Source organism: Lactuca serriola, chromosome 8, assembly GCF_051521515.1.
Source record: "Lactuca serriola cultivar US96UC23 chromosome 8, Lser_US96UC23_V15, whole genome shotgun sequence".
NCBI lineage: Eukaryota > Viridiplantae > Streptophyta > Magnoliopsida > Asterales > Asteraceae > Lactuca > Lactuca serriola.
Window position 1 is genome coordinate 232,202,840 of NC_136415.1, and position 6,000 is coordinate 232,208,839.

Sequence of the window (6,000 nt, forward strand, 5' to 3'; positions counted from 1 at the left end):
GACCAACTTCATACAGTCTATCAAAATGAGGTCTAACACATCCAAACCATAGATCTGGCCCCCTAATGACCATTTTACATGTAAAGTTCCAAACTTGATGCACATGCATGGGGTTTTTAGCTCAAAAATCCATATAAAGTGTCTTACAATGTGCATGGGGCTCTCATGGCCCTAAAGTTAGCACCTTTATGCCATGAGACCCCTCTTAAAGCCCAGATCTGAAGCTAAAGTCCACATACATTCCTTAAATCCGAAAGTGGCTTTGAAAAGCCCTAAATGCATCCAAGATCCATACCCTAAAGGTGAACAACCAAATGAAAGACCAAAGCATGAGCATTTTACCTTGATTAAGCTGGAAATGGAATGAGGTTTCTGGATTTACAAGCCCCAATTCGAATACTCAAGCTCCTCTTCTATCTTCCAAGCTTCACAAATCAACAAAAGCACCAAAATGGCCTTAACACACGCATATACGGCTAGGGTTTCACTATGCATCTCTTGGGGAGTGTTAGGGACAAGGAAGACCGAGTTAAGGTGTTTATATAGGGTGCAAACCCTCATATTAGGGTTTTTGTCCATACAGCGTGGACTCGCCGACTCCGACCTCTGACTCGCCGAGTCAACCACTTGACCTTCGGGTCCAATTCGCTTCCACTCGATGAGTTGGGCCACCAACTCGCCGAGTCCTAGGCCAAAATGCAAAATGCTTAATTTAAATTACGTACCAGGAACCAGGTGCTACAAATCTCCCCCACTTATTTTAGACTTCATCCTCGAAGTATGCTACTCGATCCTGAAACAACTCAGGGTAATGCTCCATCATCTCGTCCACCGGCTCCCAAGTACACTACATGCCCTTCCGGTGCTGCCACTAAAGCTTTACCAGCTCCACTATCTTGTTCCTCAGATCCTTTGACTTCCTGTCTAGGATCGCCACTGGCCGCTCGATGTAGTTCAGGCTGTCATCAACCTGAATGTCCTCTAAAGGCATTACTGCCGAATCGTCCACCAAACATTTCCGCAACTAGGAAACATGAAAGGTGTTATGAATCTGACTGAGTTCAGCTGGCAGATCCAGCCAATATGCTACCTTGCCCACCCGGGCTACAACCCTAAAAGGTCCAATATACCTACGGCCCAACTTGCTTCGCTTCCTGAATCGTATGATACCCTTCCAAGGTGACACCTTCAGGAGAACAATATCCTCGACCTGGAACTCCAGGTCTGAACGGTGCTTGTCGGCATTACTTTTCTGCCGACTCTGAGCAGTATGAAGCCTGCTTCGGACATGCTGGATCCTCTCCGTTGTCTTGAGCACCACTTCGGTGCTCCCCATGACCCTCTGGCCAACCTCACCCCAACATATCAGAGTCCTGCACCTTCTCCCGTATAACATCTCAAAAGGAGGATGGTCAATACTCGCGTGGTAGCTGTTGTTGTATGAGAACTCAGCCCAAGGAAGATAGGTATCCTAGCTACCACCGAAATCTAACACGCATGCCCACAAAATATCCTCCAGGGTCTGGATGGTCCGCTCACTCTGACCATCTGTCAGCAGGTGAAAAGTAGTGCTAAAATGCAGACGAGTACCCAGCTCGTCATGGAACTTCTTCCAGAACCTGGAAGTAAACCGTACATCTCTGTCTAAAATCACGGAGACCGGCACTCTGTGCCGCGCCACCACCTCTAGGATGTAGATATCGGCCAACTTCTCAGCCGAGATACTCTCCTGGATCGGTGTGAAGTGGGCACTCTTGGTCAACCGATCCACGATGACCCATATAGAATCCACTCCCCGTGCGGTCCTAGGAAGCTTGGTGATAAAATCCATCGTGATGTCTTCCCATTTCCACAACGGGACCTCCAACGGCTGCATCTTGTCGTGTGGCCTCTGGTGCTCGACCTTGACCTTCCTGCAGGTCAAGCACCGCTCCACGTACCAAGCTATATCCCACTTCATGCAGGGCCACCAATAGTCTAGACGAAGATCCCTATACATCTTTGTCGCCCCCGGATGAATGGAGAATCGAGATTTGTGCGCCTCCTCTATCAGAACCTGGCGCACACCCCCATGATATGGCACCCACACCCTATGGTGTAGTGTCAGCAATCCTCTACTGTCATAGTCGAAGGAGGAAACCTGTCCCATGATCTGCTCTCTTTTCCGATGTTCCTCCTTCATGGCCTCCTGCTGGCCCTCCCGAATCTGCTCCAACAACGTAGTTACCATAGTCATCCTTAGACAGATATCTCGGATCGGCGCTGCCTTGCGGCTAAGCGCGTCAGCCACCACATTGGCCTTCCCCAGATGGTAAAGGATCTCACAATCATAATCCTTTACCACGTCAAGCCACCGACGCTACCTCATGTTCAGATTCGGCTGATCCATGAGATACCTCAGGCTCTTGTGGTCCGTGTAGATGGTACAACAAACCCCATAGAGGTAATGACGCCAAATCTTGAGGGCGAACACAACGGCTCCCACCTCCAAATCATGCGTTGGGTAGTTCGCCTCGTGAGGCTTCAGCTGCCTTGAAGTGTAAGCAATAACGTTCCCTCTCTACATCAACAATGCGCCCAAACCTGAGATGGACGCGTCACAGTACACAACAAAATCCTCCATGCCCTCTGGCAAGGCTAAGATTGGCTCCTCACACAACCTCTGTCTCAACGTCTCGAATGCGGCCTGCTGCTCAGGCCCCCAACGAAAAACCACGACTTTCCTCGTCAGCCTGGTCAAGGGTACGGTTATCTTGGAGAAGTCCTTATTGAATCTCCGATAGTAGCCTTCCAATCCTAGGAAGCTCCGAATCTCAGATGGAGACTTCGAGACCTCCCATCTCATCACAGCCTCTACCTTGGCCAGATCTACTGATATCCCGTCCTGGTTGACAAGGTGCCCCAGAAACTGCACCTCGCGCAACCGGAACTCACACTTGGAGAACTTAGCATATAATCTCTCCCTCCTCAAAGTACTCAGAACCTCACGCAAGTGATCCTCATGCTGCTCTCGCGTCTTAGAATAAAACAAGATATCGTCAATGAAAATAATTACGGACCGATCCAACATCGGCCGACACACGCGATTCATGAGATCCATGAACGCGGCAGGAGCACTGGTGAGCCCGAAAGGCATCACCACAAACTTATAATGACCATAACGTGTCCGAAAAGCAGTCTTCTGCACATCCTCCTCTCTGACCCTCATCTGATGATACCCCGAACGCAAATCAATCTTTGAGAACCAAGATGCTCCCTGTAGCTAGTCAAAGAGGTCTTCGATCCTCGGGAGTAGGTAACGGTTCTTCACCATTACCTTATTCAGCTCCCGATAGTCTATACACATCCAATGTGACCCGTCCTTCTTCTTCACAAACATAATCGGGGCTCCCCAGGGTGAACTGCTTGATCTAATGAATCCCTTGTCTAACAACTCCTGCAACTGTGTAAACAATTCCGGCATCTCAGGAGGAGCCAACCGATACAGTGCCTTTGCTATCGGAGCCGCACCAAGGACTAGGTCGATCCTGAACTCTACCTGTCGCTCCGGAGGTATCCCAGGATGCTCCTCTAGGAACACATCTGCATAGTCCCGCACCACCGGAACCTCGCTCATGGTCGCCTTACCCACCTCCCGGGTATCCATGACATACGCGACATATCCCGCGCATCCCTGCTGAAGGTAGCGCCTAGCTCTCGCTGCTGAGCATACTGTGGATCCACACTGTGGCCTCTCGCCGTGGATCACCAACTCTCCCCCACTTGGGGTCTTGATCCGCACCAACTGCTGTGCGCAATCTATAACCGACCCATTAGGGATCAACTAATCCATGCCTATAATCACTTTGTTCCCACGCAACGAGATGCGAACCAAGTCTACCAAATAGCGCTGCTCAAATAACCTTAGAACGCAATCTCTAAACACTACAGACGCTCGCACCAATCGATCATCGGCAATCTCTACCTCTAAAGGGCAATCCAACATACCTGAAGACTCAATGAACTTCTTGCTAAGCGCAAGAGAAACAAACGATCGGGTGGCACCCAAGTCAAATAACACCTGTACTGGGATACCGTTCACATGGAACGATCCTAAACGTATATACACAGGGCACATATTAATATCATAACATCATATAATAAATCAGAGGGAAAGAATCATACCTGTCACCACATCGGGTGCAGCGCATGCCTCCTCGGTTGTCAGCTGAAATGACCGAATCCGAACCACTAGAGCCTCCAACTTGACCTTTCGGCCATCCATAGCCCGTGCTGTCACTGACACTGGTGCCACTGCCGGCGCTGCTGCTGCTGCTGTCAACCTGGGACAATTGGCCTTTTTATGGCCCCTCTGATTGCAATGGAAGAAAATCATGTCTGATGTCTGAATCGCAGAAGTAGGGGCAGTACAATCTCTGCCAAAATACCCAACCTTGCCGCACTTATAGCATCCTGAACCCAGCCCAGTGCGGCAAGCTCCCTCATGTGACCGACCGCACTTCCCACAGCGGTCCCGCCCTGGCTGGCCTTTCGGCCTACCATCGAGTCCCTTGGGCTTCTTCCCCGAAGCCCCCATCGTCTGCCCCTCAACGACTTTCCACTTTCGTATGTGCTCCAAATCAATCTCCCTCTCCCTAGCCCTGACAATCATGGAATCCAGGGTAGGGCAAGCAGAAAAACTAACATGCTCCCGAATATCAGCCCGTAACATGTCATTGGTATCGGGTCCTCCTCATATCCTCATCCCCTACATACTGAGGCACCAACAAGGCCCTCTCCCAGAACTTGGCGGTGATCTCCGCCACAGTCTCCGTAGTCTGTATCATATCCAAGAACTCTCTGGTCAGCTGCTGAAGCTCTACAGCTGGTGCAAACTCAGCCATGAATCGGGTCATAAAATCTGACCATGTCATAGCCTCAATGGCTGGGGCTCCCAACGTATCGCCAATCAACTCCCACCAATCTCTAGCTCTATCCCTCAAACAACCTGCAACGAAACGGACCTTTGACCCTTTCGGGCAGAAGCTTGTAAGCTGCACAGATTCGATGTCCGTGATCCATCTCCTAGCAGCAATGGGATCCTTCACCCCATGAAAATCCGGCGCACCACTCCCACGGAAGTCCTTAAAGGACAGTGTGCGTGTACCCACCTGGCTAGACGCCAGATCACTCCTGAAAGTCTGGAGGCGATCCTCCATCAGCTCGATAATCCCTTCCTTGATCAACCCGAAAATGACCGGGGTCGCCTCAAGGATACCTATCGTAATCTCAGACACGATGAACTCGCGTAACCCATCATCGACATGCTCGGATTCCGCTCCCGAACCAGGTCCTGATCCCCCTGCTCCATGACGTGTGACCACCATTTTGAAAATAAAAACACAATTGTCAGGATCACATATACCCTTGAAAGGTCTCACCCACTCTCCAAGTTTCTAGGTTCCATCTCGGCCCTCCTTGAATTGAGTACGAATCTTTGCTTTTAGTAGTACGGGCCCATACTACCTTCCACATCTATCCTTACTTTCCTCAAGGATTGCCTTGACTTCACCAAGTCCCTTTCACCAATACTCTTCCCACTGATCACATCCCAGGCTTCCTTAGGGCACTCTCCGACCTACTCCCCGCCATCAGCTGCATTAGGAGTCCTTACTGCGTCCCCCTAACTAGCTTGTAGATACTGCTACATATCTGTTCACTAGTTAGTCAAAGTTGGCCAGAACCCCCATAGCACAAAGCAAGCAGCATTCGTGCGTTGAGTAACCAATCCATGCATAACCTACATAGGCCATCTAACTGCTGACTAAACAGTCCTAACATACAACTCATACAACTGGCACATAAGGCATCCTTCCTAGATCCTTAGCCCTAACTAGCATGCAATTCTCAGAATCATATATTAGGCACACAAGGCATCCTCCTAGATCCTTAGTCATATTCTAGCATGCAGTACTCTGAATCAAAACCATATAACATAATATAACAAGTATGGTTATCTTG